The following is a 27,767-nucleotide window of genomic DNA, read 5'->3' on the forward strand; positions in this document are numbered from 1 at the left end:
GTATGTCTAGTGGAGATGCTGTGAACATTGTTGAAATGACAACAATGGATTTAGAATATTGCATAAATTAAGTTGATAAATCAGCCGGAGGTTTTAAGAGGATTGACTACAATTTTAAAAGATGTTCTACTATGGGTAAAATGCTCTCAAATAGCATTACACGTTACAGGGAAACCTTTGTGAGAGGAAGAGTCAATTGATGAGGCAAACTTCAAAGTTTTCTTATTCAAACAATTGCCACAGCCACCCCAATCATAAGCAACCATCACCCTGATCAATCAGCAGCCATCAATATCAAGGGAAAATCCTCAACCAGCAAAAAGATTATGATTCACTGAAGGCTCAGATGATCATTAGCATTTTTATCCATAAAGTAATTTTAATTAAGGTATGCATGTTTTTAGATATAATGCTATTACACATTTAATAAATTACACATTTAATGATATTATGTAAAAATAACTTTTAAATACATAGGGAAAACAAAAATGTCATGTGACTCACTTTATTGTGATGTTGACTTCATTGCTGGCCTCTGGAATCGAACCCACCATATATTTCTGAGGTATGTCTATATTTCTTTGAATAAACTTTCTTCCCCATTCTCTTTTTTACCTTTTTCTGAAACTTCTATAATGCATTTATTAGTCCTGATGAGGTCCCTTAAGTCCCTTAAACAGCCTTCCCTTTTTAAAATTCCGTTTTATTTTTGCTCCTCTGACTGGATGATTTCTAATAATCTGTCTTTGAATTCACTGATCCTTTCTTCTGTTGAATGTAGTCTACTGTTGAACCTCTCTATTGATTTTTTTAGTTCATTTAGTGTATTCTTTAGCTTTATGATTTCTGTCTGGTATTTTTTTTTTATATCTTCTAACTATTTGTTTGAATTCTTACTTTGTTTATACAATGGTCTCCTGACCGCAGTGAAAATCTTTATGGCCATTTTTTTTTTCTTAATTCTCTGTTGGGTAAATTACTTGTCTTCATTTTATTAATATTATTAAGATTCTTTTCTGGAGATTTACATGTTCTTTTGTTTGGAGATTATTTTCCTGTTTATTCATTTACCTTGACACTTTGTATTGGTTTCTGTACATTAGATAAAATAGCCACCTCTCTCAATCTTCACAGACTGTCCTTATGTAGTAGATTAACCTCACAAATCAGTCCAGCCGGAGATTCTGGGTGCCTCTCAAACCTTTGTGTTTGTCCAAACCACCGTCTTTGATCTTAGTAGCCAGAAGAAGACTAGAGTATTCCAAGTCCCTTCAGTGGCCTGAGACAGATGAGTCAGAAGCTTTGCCCTAAGTAGAAGCCAGTAAAGTTTAGATATTTCAATTATTGTCAAGGAATGAGTACCTTAAAATCATAAAACTTGGATTATTAAGGGTTAAATGTGAGATTTGCTCTTGAGCTATGGAGAGGGGATTGTGGCTACAAAAATATATATTCTAACTAATTACATCACATGTACCTTAAGCTTTATACACATCAGTGTATTTGATTAATACAAATAATATATGGAATAACCATTTTGGACTGCATTTAACATGAAAAGATTTGAAAGTGGCCTTCTGTTTTTGTTTCTCCAATTTTTTTTCTCACTTGAGAAATTCCTGGGTCACTAAGGAAAAAGCACTGGCTCTAATTCAATTTCTAGGTAGTTAAACAGTATCAGAAATGCCAAACTGCTGAACCTCAACTCAACTTAAAAACCATGACCTGCACATTCATTGGGCTAATGGTCTGCTTTACTCTTTCCTTTCCTAGATTGCCTCTTTACCTTTTCATTCCTTTATAAAACAGCATTTCTTCTAGGTGAGCACCCCTGCAAGGGCAGGCACAGAGAGTGGTCTCAACTATTAAGGTGACACCGTTAATCGCCTTTGACAATATTCATTTGTGGCTGAAGTGAAGCATTTCCATATCAGAAATGACACTTTGATATTATAGTGCTATTAACACCTACATCCACAAATGCAGAGATGTTGGCCAAGGATACTGAAATTCACTTCAAAATAAATCATTTGACATCCAGATTGGGTAACGCCTGGTCAAACATTAACACAGACCTTTCAGAGCATATCTATACAAATAATGTTGGAAAAACCTTCCTTAAAGTAGTGTGAAGGAAAAAAGGTATGAACAGCCAAATAGTAGAAAATTGGCAGTATTCAGTTCATTTTTAATATCACATGGTACAGATATGAATATTATTATTGCCTTCCTGCTTTTGAGGAGGTCATTTAAATGGATAATTCTCATCTACTCACTAACAAATGCTTAGTACTATGAGACTAGCACTGCATTGTGACAGAGCATAAAATAAAGACACAGCCCAGCTGAGGAGTTCACATAATTCTTCTTAGAGGAGATGGACTCTGAGTTATATGATGAAGAATAAGTAATAGTGAAGAAGTGAAGGTAGAGCATTTTAGTGCAAGGATATGCACAGAAACCCAGAGAAATGGAAGCTGTAGAGTACCTAAAGTAGTCCAGGATATGAATAATGGTGGAATATGATGATGGAATAAAAACTAGGGACTGGGTCTTAGAAAGCTTAGCATATCACACTCAGATGCTTAGATTTAATCCTGTAAAAGTTGAGGTTTATATAGTTTCAAAGAAGTGAGTAGAGTGATTGGCAATGAAATTCTGCATATCCCAAGGTATATTGCCAAACTCTAATCATTATTCCTACCTCCAAAATAATAGAATTATAAGAAAGCTTGCAGATAAATAAAAAAAATGCTCCTCATTTTTAACAGATGAAAAAAACTGAGACTCAGAGAAAGGTGACTTGTTTTAGGTCACATGCCAAAATTGGAAAATGCATGGTTAAAATTGAAATCTCAAAAATCCCAGTTTAGGATTATTCCCAGGCAAATGAGATCCTTGTCATGATCTATTCAAATCTAAGTATTGCAATACATTCCAATTCAGTGCATAGTTACCATTCTCTAATTTGAAATAAAATAAAATTAGTAAGTTACTGAACACTTTGAAAATGGTGATTCTTTGAAAGAACTGAGAAACATGCTTGTTATAGTTCACTACTTCAGAAAGTAAAATATGTGGCAAGAAGCCAAACTGGATATCAGGAGAGAATAGTTCTGTTGTGTCTTGTAACTAAATAAATGATCATGGGTAATGATTTATCTTCTGCCTTGGTTTCCTAATCTATAAAATGGAGTTAAGTCTAGGCCATCAACACTCTCCACCTGCATATAGCATGTAAGGATGATATGTGATAACAGAGGGGAAACTGTACTTAAAACTCAATGTTCCACACCAGTGTTTCCCCATATGGTGCATGCCCTACTAGTACTACATCATGTGATTTTAGGTAATAAGTGAAAACATGTGTACAAGTTATTATATTGCCTCTCAGCTTCAAATCCACTCTTCTTTGCCTTGATTTATTATCTCAGCTAAAAAAAAAGTAAATATTTCTCTTTACTTCAAGTGGAGGAATTTGGGGCTTTGTCGATAGAGGGTGCTGGAGGGATGTGGGAAAGCATAGCAGAGCTAAGGGCTTTTCTCCCTAATTCCTGTGTACATTTTTCTTCCTCTTGTGGCTGCCAGTGGTGTGCAGGATGCCCAGCGGAACTCACTCTTCAATAAGTTTCTTAGGCTGCATTTTTGGACTAGCTTCAGTTCGCTGACACCTCAATTGGTGACTTCCTCGGAATAAGCTATGCCCTAAGTCATGCCAATAAAAATCCTTTCCATTTTCCAGAGAGCTGTATCCAGCATCAGAATCTCAGCAGTGGGGGGAAGGACTCGCCCACTTGCCCTTGTTCTCTCCTCAATTACCTCTCCCTCATCCCTGTAGGCAGTAGCTTCTCCCTATTGTGTAGTCTTTATTTCTTAAAATGCTTTTTTATCTCTTTTAGTAATTAACAAGTTTTACCAGTTAAGGCTGCTTTATAATAATTTATTTCCTGCTCAAATAACTAGTGTGATTTCTATCTTCTGACTGGGCCTTGATTAACACAGAATTATTTAATATTTTGATTATTAATGTATGTATACTATGAAATTGTGATTAGACTCAAATTATTTTTTCATGATGGAAATATAAAGTTTGTACCTTACAACAACTTGCTTTTTATTATACTTAGTTTTTATGATCTCATTTTTATTTCATATATAAAATAGAGAATAGATTAACTTTTCAGGGTTGTTGTAAGGATAAAGTGAGATTATGTACATAAATCTACACTTAGTACATTCTATAATAAATTGCCCAAGATAAGATACCTAGTAAGTGATAGATCTGGGACTCAAACCATAATCTGGATACAATTTCTGTGGATGTTGTTTATAATAGTCAAATACTAAGAATGAGCTGCATATTCCATTATAGCAGGGAAGAGGTTAAATTGCTGTTCACCAAAATAATGTAATAATAATTAGTGAAAATAAAGAATGAGTTATAAGTGTATATTGACCTTAAAATATAAACATTGTGGATTAAAAAAATAAAAACAAAGAAGTTCCAGAGCTATGAACATTGAAAGATCCTAGTTTTGTAAAACAAAATAATGCAAATGCATATACATGTACATTTAATTATGTTTATAAAAGTGTGAGAAAAACAAGAAGGCTGCACATCTAATTCTTGGAGTTGTGATTTTGAAGTGGAAGAATAGAATTTCCTTTTATTAAAATATATAATTTTACATAGTCTATAGGTGACTTTAACTTTCTTTTTAATTTTGTGCAGTAATTTTTGAGTAAATTTTGAAGTACATTGTGTTCTTACAACTGTGTCTATCATGTACTTTGCATAATTCTGCAGTAATATGAAACTTATCAGATGCTTTCTCTAAAGGCAGCAGTTGTAAAGATCTCAAGAAATTACTCCTTAAGAGCAATATCATCAGAATGCCCAGAATGGCATGTGATTCCTCCCCAAACTCTCCATGTCAAGAGTACTCTGCGCATTCCCTGTTAATCTGGATGACTGAGCTTCTCACCATATGCTTATTGGCTAAGAATATAAGTTTGACATATAGACTCTCCTCTCAAAGTATGGATATTCCCTATTAATTTCTTTACGATGAAGATCTCAGCTAGATTCATAAAAGTTGCAGATTCTGAACATGAAAAGGGAAAAGAATGGCGTGGTGTTTTAATCACCTTCTGTTTACTCCATTGGCAAGGAAGGGATTCCCTACCTAGGGATACACAGATGACTGGACACATGACACCCAACACTGGACAGATGAAATCATTAGCTTATTAGTTACATGCACTCACAGCCTGCAGGCAAATGATGCTGCATGCCATGCAGAGCCACATGAAGGTTGCACAAGGGAACAGAGTGAACAACCAGGAGCTATGGGAGACAGGCTTTGTAGTGTCAAAAGGATGAGGTGCTGTCTAGTTTTTGTAGGAAGGATGTAATTAATTGCCTTATTTGAATAATTCCATGGGCTGGCAAAAGAAAATTTATTACTCTGGGACTGCACTTGATCCTTTGGAAATAGGATTGTTTGGCGAGGGGACCTTATCTATAGAAGCAGAGTGGGCAGGGGAACTTGTGGTTAGGCCATTGGAGTCCCTTGTGATTTCACCAAATGTCAAAGCAACACATGATAATGCAAGAATGATACCTCATATCTACTAAAAATAGAAAAATTAGCCAGGTGTGCTGGTGCATGGCTGTAGTCCCAGCTACTCAGGAGGCTAAGGCAGGAGGATAGCTTGAACCCAGGAGTTTGAGGTTGCAGTGAGCTACAACAATGGCACTGTGCTCAACCCAGGGCAACAGAGACTCTGCTCAAAAAAAAAAAAGAGAGAAAAAGAAAGTGGACCTAATTTTAGGCCTTACATCATGCATGGATGAGGGTTATACCACAATTTAAATGACTTGAACTTAAACAAGTCAGACTTAGAATACTGAATACTAAATCCAGTACAATAGTCCTCCTCTTGCCTTATCTGTGGCTTCTCTTCCATGGCTCTGGTTACTGATGGTACAAATATTAAAGGTTGAATTCCAGAAGTAAACAATTCATTCATAAGTTTTAAATTGGGTGCTGTTCTGAGTAGTGTGATAAAATCTTGCATGGTCCCTCTCCATTCTGCCTAGGATATGAATCATCTCTCTGTCCAGTGCATTCATGCTGTAGATATCCCCTACCCACTGGTCACCTCAAAGCTATCTCCATATAGCAGTGCTGTGTTCATGTAGCCCTTATCTTACTTAATAATGGCCCCATAGTGCAAGAGTAGTGATGCTGGCATATTGCTATAATTATTCTATTTCATTATTAGTTATTGCTGTTAATCTCTTACTGTGCCTTATTTATAAATTAAAATTTATCATAGATATGTTTGCATAGGAAAAACATGGTATACATACAGAGAGAAAGCTTGGGACTATCCGTGGTTTCAGGCAATCCTGGGGGACCTGGAACATATTCCCCATGGATAAGGGTGGACTACTATAGTTTTCTAAATACAGCAGCCTATTTATTACAGGAGTTGTGTGACAGTGTTTATTTTTTGTTTTAAAGTGTATTTGTTGACTTCCTAAAATAATACCAGGTGTATTCTATAAAAAAATCACATTTTGTCACTGTTAGCTTCCATAAATTGCCCTCAACTTCATGCCAAATATTAATTTCTGTTCTTGAATTAGAACTTAGGCATTTTAAACTAGGAAATTATTTATAAAGTTAAAAAAGAACAACCATTGTTATATCATCTAGTATTTCTAATAACTAACTTAAAAATTATTTTAGTATGGCACCCATAAGAACATAAACATGGGCATCATAATTAATCTGCAGCTTGGCCAAGAAACAAAAAGTGTACATGAAACTGATTGTGAAAATGAACACCTTCTATTAAAAGGCCATGCAGATAGTAATATGTGGATTTAACCACTGAGGCACTGTAGGAAAAGCATATTGTCAGTAATAATCAGAAATATAAGTCATAGAAGTTTGTAACTAATGAAAACAACTCAGTTTCATGAGTGTAAATTGGATGAATAACCAAGGAAGTACTTTTAAAGGACAGTGTGTGAGGATTTGTTAAGAGAAATGAGACTGAAGTCATTTAAGAGTCACCGTTTTAGCTTTGAAGTAGACAGAAGTGCGTTCTACCACCTACCAGTATGTGATGATGTCTTACTGGCTTAATTTCTCAGAGACTCTATTGACTTATCTGGAAAATGAGAATAACAAAACTTTTCTCATAGCTTTGCTATGAAGAGTAAATGAGATAATGCACGGCAAGAGCCTGGCAGAAAACTAGGTGCACAATAGCACTCAAGGAATATCACTGTTGTTCTTCATACTGCACTGGCAATGGTTTGACTCAGAAAAGAGGCAAACTGTGTGTTATCTACATGTGTCCTGAGTTATTCAGATTAATTTCCTACAAGTAGAATTCTAACTGCATAAAAGTCACATGGAAATTTCACTAAACTGCTGTGCTCTTGACCCAAAAATCTTGGATTCTGAATCAGTATGTAGGTCATGGGGACCATGAAGCTGCCTTTCAAACAACTACTTCGAGTAATTTCTAGGTACACTTTTTAAGGCACTCGTGGTTTCATCTCAAATAAGCAGATGTCTCCCAACTGCCTTCTTCACATTACCAGGATAGTTAAAAATGAGCACTAGTTATGTTTTCAGGACCAAGAAGCAGGAGAAAAAGGCACAGAAATAGTATTTGTATGACAGATAAAGTTAGGCAGATATGCTCTATGGATGGAAAACATGCTGAAAGATTTAGCAGAAACGCCACAGGACTTTAAAAAATGTGTCCATGGTCCTTTTGGGGGATATGATGGGATTATTTTCTGCTCCTTACCAGGATCCTGCTTCAGAGCAAAAGTCCTTCAGGAACGGACTGGCTTGGTTCATCAAGCGACAGACATCTGTGCAGATTCCAATACCCCTACAGAATATAAGACAAAAAGTGTTATTGAATTTATGTTGATGGTGTAACCCCAGTGGACGTAGAAAATCCAGCCGAATCCAAAGATCAGTGCCCTGTGAAAATTCAAACACAACTGGGATTCTGTAAGAATGTATAGAAGAAGGAAAGCTTGAGACCAATGCACCCTGCTACTGACCATTTGTGAGTAACACAGGAGGTTTGGAGCATCTGAGCAAGAAATGAGGAGCAGTACAAAAGGAAGACTCCAGTGGAGTGTGCATGTGTGTCTGTGTGCCAGAGAAATGCTCCACGTCACCATGTGCCTGCCTCCTTTGAGGATGCATGTGTTCATACTACCCAGGACTCTCATCTAATCCCCACAGGTGCAGGCATTATTATTCCAATTTTAGAGAAGGAAAACAAAACTCAAGAAAGTAACCTGCCTAAGGTCGCCTAACTAGAAAGCGCCAGAAATGGAACTGGGACCTAATCTGTATAAAGACAAGATTGTGCTAATTCAAAACATGCCACTTTATCTTAGAAGCGAAAATACACAAGGAAACAAACAAAAACCCCTTTCTCTTCTCATGCCCATTAAGATAAGAGTGTGGACAGTGGATAAAACAAAATGGCACGAGCCTAGAAAGGAAATATACCAGTTCTCAACCTGAAACCATGGTAGTAATAACCAAATTCACTTCCTTTCTTCCTCCTTCCGGTCTTCTTTCATTCCTTCCACAAACTATCCAATCGGTAACCACTATATGTCAGTTACTAGGCTATAAACTGCATAGACATAGAGAATGGTGTTTCTCTGACTTCCTGCTTCATACTCTCCTGGACTCACTGTATTCCAGACATACTGGCTTTCTTACTTGTCCTCAAACACATCCTTTAGTTGTTGATCACTTTTCCATGTGCTAGACACCCCTTTTATACTTAATCTTATTTCATTCTCAGACTAACCTTATTTTGCTATAATTTCACTCAACATCACAAAGAAAGTATTTGGTACATCAAGGATTCTTGTCTTTTCTGGGAACAATCCAGACAAATATGGCAGGGGAAAAGGAGGGGAGCTATGCCTACAAACTTTGTAAAACAAAATTGGAGCCAGCCATGGTTATCTGCAATCCCATAACTCCTAAGTAGTGATGCCCTAAGGTCTCTTTTAGCCTTCAGCACAAATAAGCTTTGACTCCTGCAGCACGCATTAAATTTATAATCATGGTTTACAAATATCTTCAGCCTGTAGCAAATTACTGCAACTATTTTCTGTTCCTAACCGAAGGCAATATATGATGAGTACTTAAACACATACACAGACATAGCTATATAGTATTTGTAAAATAATGTATATACTCTTTATCCCCAAAGCAATCTGCAGTCAGTAGTGGCATGACGTGCTTTACTCTAGAGGACTAAAATTATACTATACTAAACTCTCCAAATGATTTGATAAATCTGGCAGAGGCAGCCCAAACGAATAGGTATTATTGTGTCATAAATGGTCCATTAGATTGATTACGGTAAGCAGAGAGCTTTAAAAGGCATAAATTAGAGGAATGAATTGGACTTCCCTCATGGAGTAACTCAGTGGCATTGCCAATTCAGCATGAAAGAGCCCAAACACTGCTATTCTTGGGGATGATGGCCCCAATGACAAATTAAGTGTAAGTGCATATCAGGGAGGAGATGCAGTGCTCCTCTCTTAATGGTGTCATTTCTCTGAAGTTGCTGGAGGTGAACTGTGAAAGGACAGGCAGGGCAACTTCCCAAATATCAAGTCTCACATTGCTTTGTTGCTTAATTACATATGCATAAATGCCAAGTGGTCTATAGAACAGGAGCCTCTGACTTTTAATTGGGTGTTTTCCTGTATCACTGTCCCCTGCTGTTCCCTCTCATGTCTCTAAGCTGCTCTTTTACTGTCTATTTATAGGAGAGACATTCCCAGGCCTCACTGGGCTTTGCTCCCCTTTCCTGAAGCTAGTTTGCAATTATGGAACCACACAGGTCATCTCATTGCCATGCACTTATTTTCAAAGGAAACTTTGAAATGACTCCTTGATAGAACTTGTTAGAATCCAAAATAAATCCCCTTTTATTTGGGCATGGTAAATATAAAACTTCAAGGAAAACAAAATAATAAAAAAAAAACCCACTGCAAAAAATCAATAGATCCTTATATATTCTTTTTATTAGTGACCTTGTCAAGATAAAATAATAACTTTCTTCTCTGACATTGAACACGTTATTTTATGGGCAGAACAAAATGGCCTTTATTTTCACCTTTTAGGGGCTTGAGGGCACATAGTTCATAGAGGAGAGAAGAAATGCACTATATTCCAGGCAGAAGGCTCATCCTCCCTTGCTGCAAGGCAGGCATTTGCCTTTGTGCTTTCAGCCCAGAACTACGATTAGTGACTGCTGTGTTCCTTTTATGATGGACACTGCTTTCCCACCAGGTAAACTTATGTGGAAATTACCTTGAATGAGTGAATACTTATTGAGCACCTACTACATTTTAATTGTGCTGCTAAGCATTTCATATGTATTATCTTTATTATATTTTTCATTACCTCACATTTTTCTATATTTGTTTGTGATCTGCCCCTTTAAAACAGACTATAGGTTCTAATGGGTCAAAGGTTTTGTCTAGTTTGTTTATGGTTGTATTACCAGCCCAATGAGCAATGTGTAGTCAGAGTATGCAAACAAGAAATATTTATTGAATAACTGAGTAAATTAATCTGTGTGAAAAGCAAAAGCATTGTTCTGTGGTCTGAATGTTTGTCCTCTCCCCTAAAACTCATATGTTGAAATCCTAAACTTGAAGGTGATGGTATGGAGTTGGGGGTGGCCCTTCAGAAATGATTAGATCATGAAGGCTCCTTCATGATTGAGATTAACACTCTTATAAATTGCAGAGATTTAGCTAGGTCCTTCCCACCATATGAGGATCCAGATAGAAGGAGCCATCTATGAACCAGGAAATGTGCCCTTACCAGACAGTGAATCTTCTGGTACCTTCATTTTGGGACTTCCCAGATTCCAGAACTGTGAGAAATAAATGTTTGCTATTTATAAGCCACCTAGTTTTTGGTATTGTTATAGCAGCCTGAATGGACCAAGACACACTGCAAAGGTGTGTTTTACTTAACTTACTTACATAACTTACTCCAGGCCATACAGACAGTGAGATTCAGGATTTGAACAGATGTTATCTAACTTAGAATCCATGCCCCATTTTACTTTCTAATGATACCTGTGGTATTGGCTTCTGCTTTACTGATATGATTGTCATGTGGAATAGAGCAGTCAGAGGAATTCTACCTCTCATATTTCTATAAATACAGTTTTGAACAACAAGTTCTGTTAGTCTAGAAAGCAAAACATGCCACTCTAGGATTCTGCTCAGTCATACTCCCAGTCGGGAAGTGTATGAGAAAACTGGTAGGGGATACTGGAAGGGAAGAGAAAATAGAGGGCAGGAGAGACAGGGAGGTGTAAGGGGAAAGAGAAGAGAGAAGTAAAAGGTGAAGGAAAAAGAGAGTAAGTATAATACCAGAGCAGGAAAAAAAAAAGCATATTTTGGTTTTGAGGATTCATCTCTCTCCTGAGAAATCTGAACCTCTCCTCTGTGTCATTTAGTCTCTGTATACGGTTGAGTGGTGCAGATTGTTGTGAATCTATTAGCAGTGATTTGCAGCAGACCAATTTAGAGGTCACTTAGGCATGAAAACACTGAGCAAGAAATTGTATACCTAATGAAACAATATCAGTAATAGCATATTTAAATGAACAGTATCAGTAATAGCATATTCTAAATGTTTCATTAAGTCTGAATTGTTAGAATCAGAGCACTGCTGCTTAATAGATTTTACCTTCTTTAACAAGTGTTTCCATATTGATCATATTGTGTTCTCTTGATTGAAGTTAGAAACCTCTCAAAAGTTACAATATTTTTATAATCATATGGTTTTTACAGTAATATTGTATTTGAGTATCTTTTTTCATTTATACTCATATTTAATACAAAAGCAAGTTCATAAAAAACACTACATGTGCCTGTGCAATGAATGTGCATAATAAAATTTCAGACATTTACATATTTAAACTAAAGTACCTTTAAAATAAGGTTGTCAGTTCAATCTAGTTTTATATTCCTAAGATCATGTTATGAGAAAAGTAATGCTATCAACCAATAATAGGTTCACTTTCATTTCAAGATCATCAGGTAAAAATATTAGATCTTCAGAGACCATAATACGAATGCTTTTATATTCTTGAAAACATGTCTCACATTTTTATGAACTACATTCAAGCTGTCTTTCTGGGTTATTCTTGTGTTTATAGAAAAAGAAGAGGAAACATTTGAGACAAGTTTCTAAAAAAAAAAAAAAAAAAAAGGCAATCAGTGCTAAAAATCATTTTGTGCTGTCTATGTAGGGCATTGTATGTTTTCCTAAAAATAATTTCATCACAGCTCCACACCTATGTTCCCCGAGCACAACAATCTATCTTATACTCCCTAGTACAAATATTGGCCAAGAAGGCAAACAGTCCTTGGTGACTGACATCAGTCTACAACTGTGGCAGTTGCTTTAGTTTCATGGCAATTGATCTCATTTAATGCTTACAAAACTACTGCAAGGAAGGTGTGCATTTCACAGAAGAAGAGAAATACCAAGGCAAAAACTGTGGAAGTGGTAGAATTCAAATCCAGGTCTCTGACTTCACAGCTTCTGTGTTCTTTGTAATGTCATGCTACAAATGGCCTTCCAGCAGATTCCCTGTGGCATTCTGCCTGCCCTCTGCTTGTTGCAGAGTGAAATTCTGGGTCTGTGCTGCAGATTATCCAAATAAGCTAGGCCACTGAATTATTTAAATGATTTTATTAAGAAGTGCATCTTTTAGAAGGCAGTTTGATGTCCTGAATACCATGAACAACATTTTAGTGAATCACAGGTGGATTTTTCCTTTAATTACATTAAAGTAATCAACAGAAGACCTTCTTTTACTTGCCAGGAAAAGCTTTTAAAACATAACATGTTTCCTTGGACAAGAGTACAAATTCAAAAGAGTAATATTCTTGTCCTGGCTGAAACCAGAGAGCTACAAAAGCTGAGGCCAAAGTTTAGGAAAAGATTTTTGGCTGCACTGCCTTGTTTTCTTGGGTCTTCTTATTTCTGCTCTCTCTCCTAAAAGATATCATCATCTTCTGTGATTTTAGCTATATATTGTAGTCCCTGCCTTCTGCTGAACTCTTGATTATATTTGTAACTATATGAGCGAGCTCATTTTGCTTTCTCCATGTGTCTCTAGTATACAATATTCCACATTAAAGTTATCATATTCTCTCCAAGCCAGCTCTTCCACTGTTTTCCTGTTTGAAACCCAGACTTGAAACATTAAATTCATCTCTCAGTTTACATTTTGCTTTGGTAGAGAAGTACAGAGCTAGCAGCATAACACAGTTGAGCATATGGAGTATATTCTGCAAACAACACAAAAGTTAACCTTGAGTGAGTTGTACTAGAAAAGATTTATATTGGACATTTTAGTCTTCAGCCTCTCCCTGTCCCCTTCCTTGATATTTTGGAGCTATGATTCTTAAGAGATAAAACCTTAGAGATAGGACTACACTCTCGCAAAAATTCCTTCAAGGCTTAGTGCTACTAAATAGCTTTGTTAAAATGGCACAGCTAACTAGCAGTGGGATTCAAACATTTTAAAATTTTAATTAATGACTAGATATGACCAGTGAGAAGCTTCCTAAAAATATGTCCACCTCTTGCACAACATCTCTGTTAAATGAGAACAATTTGCTTTATGATTTGTACTTAAATGCAAGTATGCTGAGAAGTGGTCAAACTCTGGGTAGATTTTGAAGATAGAGTTAACATGATTTGCTGTATTGCATATAGTATGAGAAAAAGAGATGAGACAAAAATAATTTCAGCATTTTGATCTTGTCAACCTAAATAACAAAGAGAGAGGCTCTCTAAAAGGAAAGATACTTAGAAATAAAGCATTGCAGTGGAAATACACATGCCATAGCAAAGCTGTGTCTCCATTCAGGGAGATAAAAGAAGACAGAGGTTTTTAAAGGAAAAAAAACAAGGAAGATTACCTAATTGTTTTGAAACAATTATCCTTGCCTACAAAGATAAATAACAAGGGTGACACCAGCCAGAGGTTGAGCAGTTGTTGGGCAGATGTCCCTGGAGAAGTACTACTTGTGTAAGGTTGCGATCGCCTTTGTGCAAAGGTTGTGGGTTTCACAGTCTTTTGCAATAGTTTCTGTTATGGGCCACACAAGCATTAGAACCCTCCTTTTATGGCCTTTCCTCATTCTATTTGTCAGGGTTTAGTCAACATTAATGACTCTAATTTGATTCTGACAACTTTGACAACCTGGACAACTAAGACAGATGATTTCCATCACTGTGATGAGTAAGGCTGTAGGTGGGGCAGATTTGGGGAAAACTGCAGTCCAGTATAGGATATAGTGAATCTTCCATGTCCATTAGGCATTCAAATGGTAATATTGGCAGTTCGATACATGAACAGAGAGTTTAGGAGAGGAGCCTTTGATGGAAGAAAAACGAGCGATTTTAGATTTATGTGGAATTTTAAAGCAATATACTAGATGAGCTCATCCAGGGAGTGTGGATAAAAAAGAAGATAACCAAGGATTGAGCCTTGTGTATTTCAATACCACGAGGTTGAGAATAAAAATAGGAACCATCAAAGACAGAGAAGGGGCAACAATGAAGTGAAAGAAACACTAAGAGTATTTGGCTTTCCAGGAGCCAAGTGATGAGATTCACTAATGAGGAAAAAGCAGCTATATCAAATTCTGCTGATGGGTCAAGAGAAAACTTGAAATTTTTCATTGGATTTAGTAATAAGGCAGTCATTAGTAATTAGTGTTGGAAGGTTAAAGGGCGAATTGCAGGAGTGAGGATGGAGAGAAAAGATATAGATGGAAGCTACATATAGTCAAACATATTTAAAATATCATTTGTTCAACAAATAAGATTTACTTTTTTTAATTAAATATTTAATATTTAATCTAAATATTTAATTTTACTTCACTCAAGCTACATAATTAGCACAACTTTGAATGGATTTCAATGAACATTGTGCAAAAGCAATGACAAGAAAGAGAGATAAATATTTGTAAATATCACAATCTGGCTTTGTTCAATGTTGCTCAAAAAAGTATTTTCATGTAAGAATGGGTAATATTTTAGAGTAAATTTTACCAAAAGTGCAATATTAACCTTATATGTTATTGTCATGTTCTCTGCAATGTATAAAATAGAATAACATCTGATGTTTGTGATAATTTTTATTGGATGTTTCAAGTTGCACTCAAGTGCTTTTTTGGAAAGCAGATGATTTTTATTCTTTACATTAGTTTAAGGCATAAATTAGTTTTCAGTACTCTGAGATACTTCAGGCAGAATCAAAGCAAAAAATTGACTATACTTTTAGCTAAAGAACTTGCTAAACCTTAAAGGTTCAGTGATATTATTTACATAGAAGTGGGCACGCATTGGAAAGTGCTATTTCTAACAGTTGTCTACTTTAACAAAGACACTGTTCACCAGGTTCCATAAACTTTTAGGATCACTTCATCACCAAAATATTTTCTATAGGGAAAAAAAAACTATTTATGGTGGACAAAGAATTCTATTGAAAATCTAACCACAATAAGGTAGCCCTCCTTTGGAAATGACTCGAAATTTACTTTTAACTAAGCCAAGGTCAATAAGAGTCAGTGTTCCTTTAGTGTACTTACTTGTTATTATTTAGTATATTACACTGAAATGCACAATATGATTCATGGCTAAATCATAAAATGAGTATGAACTCAAGAGGTATCCAAACAGGTCACATGTCCAACTAAAATATTTTCATCACTATAATTACTGTCAAGTCTCAGTCAGTAAATACTCTTAAATTTTGATTATAAGTTAATCAAATAATAGTCAGTAAATACTCTTAAATTTTAATTATAAGTTGATTATAAGATAATTTATATGTAATACAAATATTTAGTGAGAACATAAGGTTGAAAATACAATAGAGTTTTAATGTAGACCATTGGTGGCAAGCAAAATCTACCTACTTGTTCTTATATAAGTAAAAGGTATTTTATTATAAGAGTATGATAATTTGGCTAGGATCTTAAGACAGGACTAAAACTAGGTCCTAAGAGTGAATTGAAATCAGAGACTTGGACACCAGCAAAAAAGTGTATCTCCTCTTTTTACATATTGGTTTTATTTTTGCTTCTCCGTAGGAACTTACATTTGTTGTTTCTAAGGTCTCATGGTAGCACATGTATGGCCATTACATTTTCTGTTTTACATTTCCTTCCCTCAAGAGAACAGAAAGACAAGACTACAATCTCTTAATCTTAATGCCAAACTCTCCAGGAAGAGATTTGGGCCAAGTTTAGGACAAGTACTCCCTCCTATTGGAATCTGAGTTAGACTAATATTCTTGCTCTCCTATGGTCATTTGAATGGAGCCATGGGAGGACAGGGGTGACGGGGGCAGCCAAAAAATTGGAAATTGCTAGGTTGATGACAAAGTTATTTTCCAGTAGTGTATTTTAAGTTAGTTCTTGATGTGTATTTATTGGGCATTGAAGTTCTTAGCATAGTTCATAAAGACAGTCTGTTTCTTTCTGCTTGGGTACTGATGCAAATGCAAATATATTAAACAAAACTAAGTATTGACTATTACCAAAAACGGAATCTTCTATGTCTCATCATGTAATCCCCAGTTTTCTCCCACCAACTCTCAGATTAGACACACATTTTTTGGACATAATAATAAGACAAATAAAATAATATGATATAATATAGAATATAAAAAATAAATTTATAACTATAAGGAATAACTTGGACCATCCTTACAGAAATCTTGTTCTCCTATAATTTTTTCTTTTTAAGACTAAGTTTCCTTATAATGAAAGAGGTTATGTTCCAGAACAAATATGATAGTAACTTAGCTTGTATTAAATTATAGTCAGAAATGAATTTTATGTGGAACTGCCTACCATAGGGAAGACCCAAAATCCATACTTTGAATCAGTTCAACAGTAGGAAAAAATATTTATGGAATACTCTATATAAATGAAAAAATAGTTATAATAGAGTTAAAAATATTTTACTTCACCATCACTTAAGGTAATGTAATGAACTACTTATTTTTCATTTTGAGTTAGACTGAAAATATAAGCATTCAAATTCATAATTATATGGTCAACAGAAATGTTCTCAATAAGCAATGTTTGTTAGTTATACAGCATGTAAACTATAGGTTATACAGTATGTAGAAAAATGTTTGCAAACTCTTTGCACCACATGCATATATATATATAAATTTCAAAATAAAATATTTTTTAAAAATAAAAAAATGTTGAGGATATGTAAAGATTCCATTTGTATTTAATATAAATTTCAAAAATAGGAAAATCTAATCCAATAGTGACAGAAACAGAACAATGATTGCCTCAGGGAGAGAATATTCGCAGGAAAGAAGCACAGGGAAAGATGCATGGCTAAATAGGTTAAATGAGTGTATACATTTTTCAAAATCCATAAAACTACACACTTAAGATCATGTGTATGTGTGTATACATATATACACACAAACACATGCACATATGTGTGTATACATGTCTACACAAATAAACATATCATTACATTTCAACTGTAACACAAAAATTATATTTATGCTTAGGAAATAAATGAAAATATTTTGTAGTAGAAATTATAAAATACATTAATTTATATAAATCTTATAAAATTCATTAGAAATTACTTAAAAATTTGCCACCTAGAAAGAAGCAGTGTCACCTTCTCAGTGCTTTTCTTTCACTATAGATAGTAGATTTCTGGACTAGTTAGGGTAACACTAGCTGCTGAAACAGCCTCAAAGCACGAAAAGATTCAAACACAACAGAGGCTCATTTCTGTTTTGCATACAAGTGTGACTATTCCTTGTCTCTGGGAGACCTATTCTGTGGGATGATGCAGGGACTCAGGTTCCTTTCATCTTGCATGTCCACCATGGGCATTATAATTGTTTGCTTCCATACAAGACATGAGTAAAAACTAAAACAAACGTGGAGGAAACCTATTACTTCTTTCAAAAAGCCTTGGCTGGGAATGGAACACAACTCTCTTCATCTTCTCTTCACAGTAAAAGGTCTCAAAGACCCGTCTACATGATACTTCGTTCAACAGTCATTTATCAATGACAACTTCATTCTGTGAAAGAGGGAGCAGGAAATTTGGTGAACATGTAAAGATCTCAAATACAATATGGTATTGCTTCCAGTTTTCCTCCTTAACATTGTTTTGTATTTTTTCATGTCAAAACCAATTTTATTGACAAAAGATATTAATCCTTGCTAATTGTCCACCCTTGTCTATATCATAATTTATTTAAATTTATGATTCTTTGGACATTTATATTTCCTTGTTTTGATTTTTAAAAACTTTGTTATAATTTATCATTAACATATGGAGAAAAATTATTTCTACAAATTTAAGTTTTCTAAAAGTTAGTCCTAGTAAATGTGGTGTTACTACTACTAGGTGAAATACTAATTTATGAAAACTTTTGATATACATTGATTTTGAGAAACATTATGCTTATTGCATCAGTGAATGACAGTACCAAATATACCTCATCTTCACCAGCACTTAGTATTATCACTGTAACAAAGTGTCAGTTTTATATATAGAACATACTTATCTATCACTAAATCATGTAAGCAACTCAGTTACATTTCTCATTCTCTTCATCCACCTCTATCTTCCCTTCTAGATGTCATATGAGAATCAATAAACATCTTGCAAAACAAGACACAAAATTCCCCAGCAGGAAATAAAGTAACTCAAAGGCATTCATCTGTGGGTGTATTTGATTTGCATTTATCCTTTGAATTTAAAATTCATGTTTAAAGAAATGTAGTCAGCTTGGCCTTTGGCTTAAATATTGAACAAGACTTATGCTTCAAAGTTTTACCCTTTAGGTACAAGGACAATTTTGTGTCAGAAATCTATTCATGTGACCAAGGACAAAATTTTCTTCTTTTTTCATGAAAGTATCATTTTTCATGCACTAAAACTTCTGAAGTAAAAATTAGCTACACCTCATGGCTGATCAAGGTATACCCTCGTATAATTTATCTTCTAGGAGCCATGTATATGTTTTCAAGATTTCTGCTGCATTTCCATCACAGCCATCCTTTTAGAGGAAACAAAGGATTCTGCACTTTACCACCTTCATCCCTACATTCTTAGAAATTTATCTGTAAATGTCATTTTCCACATAAACTTCAACTCCAGATTTCAACTAGTAAAAAAGAATGGGAAATAGAGAATCTTAAAAAGGACATTCTATTAATTTTTTCTTCAAATACACTAAACATACCCCCACTATTGGATCTTCACTCTTGTGGTTTGCTCCCCCTTAAAAAAGCTATTCATTTCTGCCCACCCCTTCAATTTAGCTTAGCTCTCTGTTATTAAGGACTTGATTAAAACCCATCTAAATTGCCCATCTAAACTCCCTTTTCTGCACATTTCACTGTCTTATTTTCCTCATAAGATTTACATTGGCTGAGAGTATTTAACTATTATCTTAGTAGTTTGAGCTCTAGCATAACAGGAACTTTTGTCTATTTTGTTCCCTGCTGTAATCCTAGATCCTAGAACAGAGCCTGACAATAAGGAGATGCTGAGTGAATTGATGGGATTTATTACATAAACTAGTAGATGGCTAAAGTCTATAGGATGGATTACTTTGAGATATCGTTTGTTAAAATATATTCTACCCTTTGTGGATTATTTTATAAATGACAAATCTCATTTATTAAATACATACATTGCTCACTAGGAAAGAGAGAATTGGCAGAATATTGAATACAGATTTCATGGCATACTTTCTCATGTTCTCTCAGTTCCCCCTCCCTCCAATCTACCTTCTGGAGAGGTCAGTTTGTGGGATACTGGAAGTTTGGGGTTGTTAAATTCTCGGAGGGGAAAACTTGGACTAATGAGTTACAAAGGCTGAGAAAGTGCAGGAAGATAAATGTCTCTTACTCCTTTCAATAGACATTTCTGAGTCCCAATGATTCCCACTTCCTGAAGTTTTTCTGATGTAGTCAGTTCAGTAACATGCCACTTTATTTCTGCTTTCATGCCTTCCCCAACTGACTGATTTTCACCTCACTCTTGCTGCCCTAAGGATATAACCCGGGCTCTCTTTTACCTGAAGCTTTGCCTCAGGCTCTGTTTCCTAGGAAGTCTGTGCTAAATAGCTGGTCCTTGACTTTTCAAAACATTTGAAGTAATATAGTTTTCCCAATCCGTGTTACTATTTTAGTGAGAAGATCAGATTGACTTAATTTCCCATTGAATCAGAAAAGAATCAAGACTATGTTAAGCCAAAATTGAAGCTTGGTTATCAGGTTCCTATCTCCTCAACTGTGCTCCCAATACCCAGGAAGAAGACTTTAAAGAATAATAAGCTGAGATCATTCTCCAAATTTGGAAAAAGGATGTGTACTGTGTTGCCTATGTCCCTGAAACATGCCTTGTTCCAAGAATATTTTAATATATTTAGTATTTATAAAGTGGTTGATTAAAAATACAGTCTTTGGGGTTAAGGAGATAGTTTCAAATATCAGCTCTTCTACTCTTTCATGGCTTATAGATAAGAAGTCACTAAACCTTCCCCATTCTCATTGTAATCCACATTTGAATGAAAAGAGCACCACTTTCTAGATTGATTATTGTGAGGATTAATCAGCTGATGTGAATAAAACATTTAGCATCGTTTCTAGCTCTGTGCTAAGAGGAGGCCCATTTTGTCCATCTGGACAGTTTGATTGTCTTAAAATTGCTCCTGTCACAGGATATGATGCTGCACTTCTGTCCCTTTATCACTTTGAATGCAATTGAATATCTATAAATTCATTGCCAAAGTGACATCAAGGGGAGAATTTGAAGGGGTTAAAGCTCATGGAGCTACTGAGATAGGAGGTAGAAGTTTCAAGGAACGGGGATTTTTTTTTTCTTTCCTGAACCTTTTATAGAACGTTGCTCATTGAGAAGCTGATGATAGTCAGACTAAAAATGCGTGGGAGAATCTCCTGTATCAGCCTCTACATAATTTCCTCTTCCCTCATCTTGGGGTGATAAAACCCTACCAAACAAAGACAAAAATTGGAAACCCATCAAGCAAACCAATAGAGTTCTCTCCTCTTGCCATTTATTAGTAATAATATGAACAATTATTTTTATGTATTTATTTGATTTTAAGCCTACCATGATTCAAGAGTTAAAGATTACATAGTATGATTCAAGTTTAATGAAGATCTAAGGGATTTTCAAGATATCGATGATTCTTACCAATGAGGTAAGAAATACTGTGTTTTAGGAAATAGAATGCTGTTACAGCAATTTATGTCTCTTCATTGTGCTTGAGAGTTAAGGCCAAGTGTTTCCAATTTTGGCCTCTCTTTTGTGGAAATAAATGAAGACCACCCAAATGAAGACAAAAGTTATTTCGGGGATCCTCAACTTTTTTAAACAGGGCGCCAGTTCACTGTCCCTCAGACCATTGGAGGGCCGGACTATAGTTTTAAAAAAACTATGAACAAATTCCTAAGCACACTGCACATATCTTATTTTGAAGTAAAAAAACAAACAGGCAAAAACACCTGCATGTAGCCCGCAGGCCATAGTTTGAGGACGCCTGGTTATTTATTCAGCGCTTAGTAGATAGTCACAGAGTCAGCTGCCATCATTTGAGTTTGACAGAACCTCAAAGACAGGCAGGTGTGTGGGAGAGCTTTGTAGTGAAAACTAAGAAAGCTTTGGGATTCTTTGATTGGAAGTTGTTGACATGGAGAGGCTGGAAGTGAACTCACTACAGGTGAAACATCTACAAATAATTTAGGGAGCCTATTTAGCTTTCTCCAATTGGTCCTGTGTTGATAGCAGAGGCAGAAATAGGGGAGTGGGAACTTAGAACTAACTTCTTTACATTCTGGGTTGAATGAAAAGAGGTTATCATTTGGCTTTCTGGAATGGTGCTGCAGAGATTGTGAGTCAGAGATCGACTGTTATATGTGGTCTGGCCATTGCCTGTGTATATGTTCAATCTCTCACTTTATTCATATAACTAGAAAGAGCCTCTTTCATGAGGGCTTGATCCCATACTAGTAATACTAATAATTATCTCTTACTGTCTTTATGCCCATTTGTGATCTTATAATTAAAAAAGAAAACATTGAACAAAGTTGTTGTCTTCTCCAAGAGAAGTTCCAGCCATTCTTCCCCCTATCATTGGCCATTGTTTTACTTTCCCTATCCCATAAGAAAGAGAGATGCATGAAATTGTTAACTTTCATCATATCTCACCAATCTCTCCACTATTTAAAGATTGCTTCAACAGGAAGAAGAAAACCTAGATATCTTTTTGTTAGTTTGTTTGTAAGGGTGCAGTTACCCTCTTTTAAGAAACTGTTTCTTCCTTTCAAAATGGCAGTTACGCAAGGAGATAGGAATTATGGTCTGTGATTCTAGAAAATAAAACACGTTGTTTTCTTTTGATCATTCCTTTCTAACCTGTTGTAATCTTGGCCATTCTTTTCTCTTTCTCTGCAATGCAAAGACTTGAGAATTGTGTCTGCTCTCTGGGGTGAAAATTGACAAAAACCAACCTTTAACCTTCTTTATTCTGGTTTACATAGGCCATCAAAGAAGATTAAAAAATTATTTCTCCAACTATTACAGCCTATATCACTAGTGTTCTTCACAGGGCTACGGGGACAAAATGTCAGCCAGTAATAAAGTTTTACTCTGCTTTGCTTCATCCTTGTATATACATCTCCATAGAAGAACTCAAGAGAGGGAGTACTGGCCAAATGCCATCTCAATTTCATCTCACATTATTATTTCCCAAAGAGCAATTCAGATAGCATTTTAACTCCCTGTAAGGAAACTAATTTATACAGATTAAAAACAGAATACAAATGACCCATGGCCAATAAATGAGAAAAAGTTTAAGGCATTTTCTGAAACTCAGTTTTGAAAGTCTTTTTCCTCTTTAGCCTTTCCTTTTATACATGCATTTGTTCAGTACTCAGTGTATGCTAGGCAATAGATAAAGTAGTGGGCAAGACAGATGTATTCTCTATCATACTTTTCAGAGGAGGCTGAAAATAAATAAACAATTATTTAATATAGTGATATGCTCTTACAAGTAAATAAAACTACAGTGTGGTTTGGCAGTAAGAAAAGTCTCTCAATCTAATATTATTCCCCCACTTCCATCCCCTATTGTTTACATGACATTACTGAACATGAGTTTTTGGATCTATGGGCTTATAATTTCTATCAAATTTGGAGTATTTCAGCTTACTATATTTTCAAATATTTTTTATGCCTTCTCCTAGACCAAGTTTTATATATATATATATATATATATATATATATATATAAAATATATAGTACATGTATATATGTATATATGTATACATGTATATATGTACATGTATATTGTATACATATATACAATATATGTATACTATATTCCATGGGTCACAAAATCTTTCTTAAATTTTTCCAGACATTTGTTTTCTCCTTTTTATATTTTGGTTTGATTCTATTGCTATGTTTCCAAGTTTACTGATATTTTCATTGTGCAATATCTAATCTGCTATTTATCTGATTCAGTAATGTCTTAATTTTAGATATTATTTTTTAATCTACAAAGGTTTCATGTTTTAGTATCATAAATTTCTCTCCTATCTTCATGTTTTTAATTAAATACCACTTCATAGTTATAATAGTTATCTTAACATCTTTCTCTGCCATTGTTTCTGTCATTTCTGTGTTTATTTCTATTGAATGCTTTTATTTTTTCTGGGTTATAGTCTATCTTTTCTTGATTCTTGGCATGTATTAAATATTTTCATTGGAGACTGGACCTTATATATCTTATGCTTCTATTTTGGCAGTTAATTTTGGCAATTAAGTTACTTTGGCTATATAACTTTGAGGTGTGTTTTAAGTTTTTGTAGTGTGTATCTGGAGTAGACTTTGCCAGGGATAATTAAGCCATGCTTCTAAAATAAGACTCCTCTGAAGTTTCTACCAAATGGTCTGGCTGATCACGAAGGATTGTATACTGTCTGGCTGGTTAGCCATTAAACAACTCCTTGCTTTGTGTGAATTTTCAATTTTTTTTGTCTTATAAGTTTATGGTAATGTTGGACTAGAATTGTAAAATTTTATTGTATGTACATATAGCCAAGTATTCAGCAAAGACTTAAAGAATCTGTTATGTAGATTTCTGAAGCTGTGTTTCTGCATAATTCTTTCTTTCTAGAGCTCTGCCCTGCTAATTTCAGTCACCTAACCCCTGAAATCTAGTCTTTTTTTTTCACAATTCCTGCTTTATTTAGTGTTTTTTTAGTGTTTATTTGTTTAGTGTTTTAGTTTATTTATTTAGTGTTTTTTTATTATAGGGTATTATGAGAGTACATTTTGTTTACATTTTATGTCTTTTCCTCACCCAAGCGAGGGTTAGAGATATGCCCTTCCCCTCTGCAAGGCTCACCGTGTCCTTTAGTTGTGAGTTTACCTCCCAACCCCCGAATCTCTGGAGAATATTACTAACATGTGAGCACCATAGTTTTAATCAGTCAGTACTAATTTGATGGGGAGTACAGTGGAGCCTGTTTTTCTGATCTTATGATACCTCACTTCAGATAATGGGCTCAAGCTCAATCCAGGAAAATATAAGAAGTGCTAGATCACTGTCATTTCTTATAATTGAGTAATATTCCATTGTACACACATACCAAATTTTAATAACCCACTCATGAATTGACAGGGACTTGGGTTGTTTCCACATCCTTGCAATAGTGAATTGTGCTGCCATAAACATTTGGGTGCAGATGTCTTTATTATAGACTATCTTTTGCTCTTTTAGGTAGATGCCTAATAGTGCTATTGCTGGATAGAATGGTATTTCTATTTTTTAGCTTTTTGAGGTACCTCCAAATTCTTTTCCACAGAAGTTGCACTAGTTTGCAGTCCCACCAGCAGTGCTAGAGTGTTCCTATCTCTCCACATCCTCACCAGCATTTGTTGTTTGAGTATTTTTTGATAGAGACTCATCTCACTGGGGTTAGGTGATGTCTCATTGTCGTTTTGATTTGCATTTCTCTAATAATTAGAGATGTTGAGCATTTTTTAAAAAATATTTTTGCTGGCCACTATTCTGTCTTCTTATGAAACGTGTCTATTCATTTCCTTTGCCCATTTATTGATGGGGTTGTTTGATTTTTTTCTTATTGATTTTTTAAGTTCTAGGTAGATTCTTGTTATCAGCCCTTTATCAGATGTGTAGAAAGCAAATATTTTCTCCCATTCTGTAGTCTGACTATTCACTCTAATGATAGTTTCCTTTGCTGTGCAAAAGCTTTTTAATTTGATCCGATCCCATTTATTTCTTTTTGTCGTTGCAATGATTGCTTTGGGGGTCTTCTTCAAAAATTCTTTGCCTAGGTTGATGTCTGAAAGGGTCATCCCAACATCATCTTCTAGAATTCTTAAGGTTTCATGCCTTAGGTTTAAGTCCGTTATCCATCTTGAATTGATTTTTGTGAGAGGTGAGAGGTGGGGATCCAGTTTCATTCTTCTGAATGTAGCTATCCAGTTTTCCCAGCACCATTTATTCAAAAGAGATTCTTTTCCCCAGTGTATATTTTTGTCTGCTTTATCAAAGATTAGATTAACATATGTGGATGGTTTCATCTCTGGATTCTCAGTTCTATTCCAAAGGTCTATGTCTCTGTTCTTGTGTCAATACAATGTTGTTTTAGTTATTATAGCCTTGTAGTACAGCTTGAAGTCTGGTAGACTGATACCTCCCAGTTTGTTCTTTTTACTTAAGATTGCTTTGACTATATGAGGTCTTCTCTTGTTTCATACAAAGTGTAGAATTATTTTTTTTCTAGATCTGTAAAGAATGATGATGGTACTTTGATAGAGATTGCATTAATTCTGTAGGTCACTTTTGGTAGTATGGACATTTTAACAATATTGATCCTACCAATCCATGAGCAAGGCATATTTTTCCATCTGTTTACATCTTCTATAATTTATTTTCTTAGTGTTTCATAGTTCTCCCTGTATATGTTTTTCACATCTTTCATGAAATATATTCCTAGATATTTAATTTTCTTTGAGGCTATTGTAAAAGGTATTGCATTTTTGATTTGAGTTTTGGCTTGACTGTTATTGGTGTATATGAATGCATCTGATTTGTGTGTATTCATTTTGTAACCTGAGACTTTATTGAATTCCGTTATCAATTCTAGGAGTCTCTTGGATGAATCCTTGGGGTTTTCTAGATATAATATCATATCATTGGCAAAGAGTGAGAGTTTGATGAACTCTAGTCTTCTACTGAATTCAATGAGACTGTGAGGCTCTGTTTGTGTTCTCTCTCTCTGTGACTATCATCTAGATATTACATACAAACAAGAAGTTGAGGGCAATTATAGAGTTCACCTCATTTTTCTTTTCTTTCAGGGATTGCATTCGTGCTACCTATTGTCAATGTGTGAAAGCATTTGTTTCATACATTATATACAGTTTTCTAGCTGTTTAAAATGAGAGGCTAAGTTCAGTTCTTGTTACTTGATTCATACCTAGAATTAGTTAATGATACTCCTGTGTTCATAATTTTTTTTTCTTGAGACAGGATCTCACTCTGTCACCCAGGCTCGAGTGCCGTGGCATGATCATAGCTCACTGCAACCTCAAACTCCTGGGCTCAAGAGATCTTCCTGCTTCAGCCTCCCAAGTCACTGGGTATATAGGCATGTACCACCATGTCCAGCTGAGTTTTTTTTTTTTTTTTTTATTTTTGTAAAGTGGGGTCTCACTGTGTTGACCAGGCTGGTCTTGAACTACTGGCCTCAAGTGAACCTTATGCCTTGGCCTCCCAAAGTGCTGGGATTACAGATACAAGCCACCATGCCGGCCTCATGATCTTCCAATGGCTTATCACTGAATTAAAAATATAAGTAAAAACAGCAATAACAACACACACAAACACATACACACACACACACACACACACACCTTACCTTGACCTACAAAAGCCTACATGGTCTGGCCTTAGTTACCTCTCCAATTGCATTTTCCAACATTCGTTTCCTCACTCTTTTAGCCATTGAACTTCATTGTTTTCTAAGTACAATAAACTGGCTTGAGGCTCTGAGAACTTGCATTTGGTGTATCCTCTGTCTGAAATATTTCTCTTCTGGATATTTTTAAAGTTAATTCTCTCAATTCATTGAGGTCTCTAAGGTGAAGTAATTTGATCATAATAACCTTCTGTGACTTCACTACCTAAAATAACTCACACTCTTTTCATTGGCTGTCCCCTTATCCTGTTGGTATTTTCTTTATAACACTTTTTACAACCTGATAATGTATTTATAACTCTATTTATTTGTATTTTTTGCCTCTACCACTATAATGGATGCTGTTGCAGGAACTAGAATTTGTTGTATTTGTTGTTGTTATTCCCCATATATAATAGTCCCACAATATTTTTAAAAAATATAACATTTATTTATTGACTATATAGCACTTGATAATTGTTATTCCATCAGTATTCAGAATGACCAAAAGTATAAGAAGTGAATTAACCAGAAAATTTTCCCAGAATATATAATTTAAAATGGAAAACTTTGTAAAACACATATTCTCAATTTTTATACTGAGACCATATAT

The 27,767-nt window shown here is 35.0% G+C and overlaps 1 long non-coding RNA gene across 1 annotated transcript; it reads right to left on the reverse strand.

The window, feature by feature from the left end:
* Positions 1-951: 951 nt before the first annotated feature.
* On the reverse strand, positions 952-27,287 carry LOC105862404 (uncharacterized). The gene is made up of 3 exons (XR_012913634.1): positions 27,155-27,287; positions 7,837-7,923; positions 952-1,307 (listed from the first exon to the last, which is right to left on the reverse strand). It is a non-coding gene; the product is annotated as an uncharacterized LOC105862404 (long non-coding RNA).
* Positions 27,288-27,767: the final 480 nt, after the last annotated feature.

Source organism: Microcebus murinus, chromosome 20 (genome assembly GCF_040939455.1).
Source record: "Microcebus murinus isolate Inina chromosome 20, M.murinus_Inina_mat1.0, whole genome shotgun sequence".
In the NCBI taxonomy this organism is placed as follows: domain Eukaryota; kingdom Metazoa; phylum Chordata; class Mammalia; order Primates; family Cheirogaleidae; genus Microcebus; species Microcebus murinus.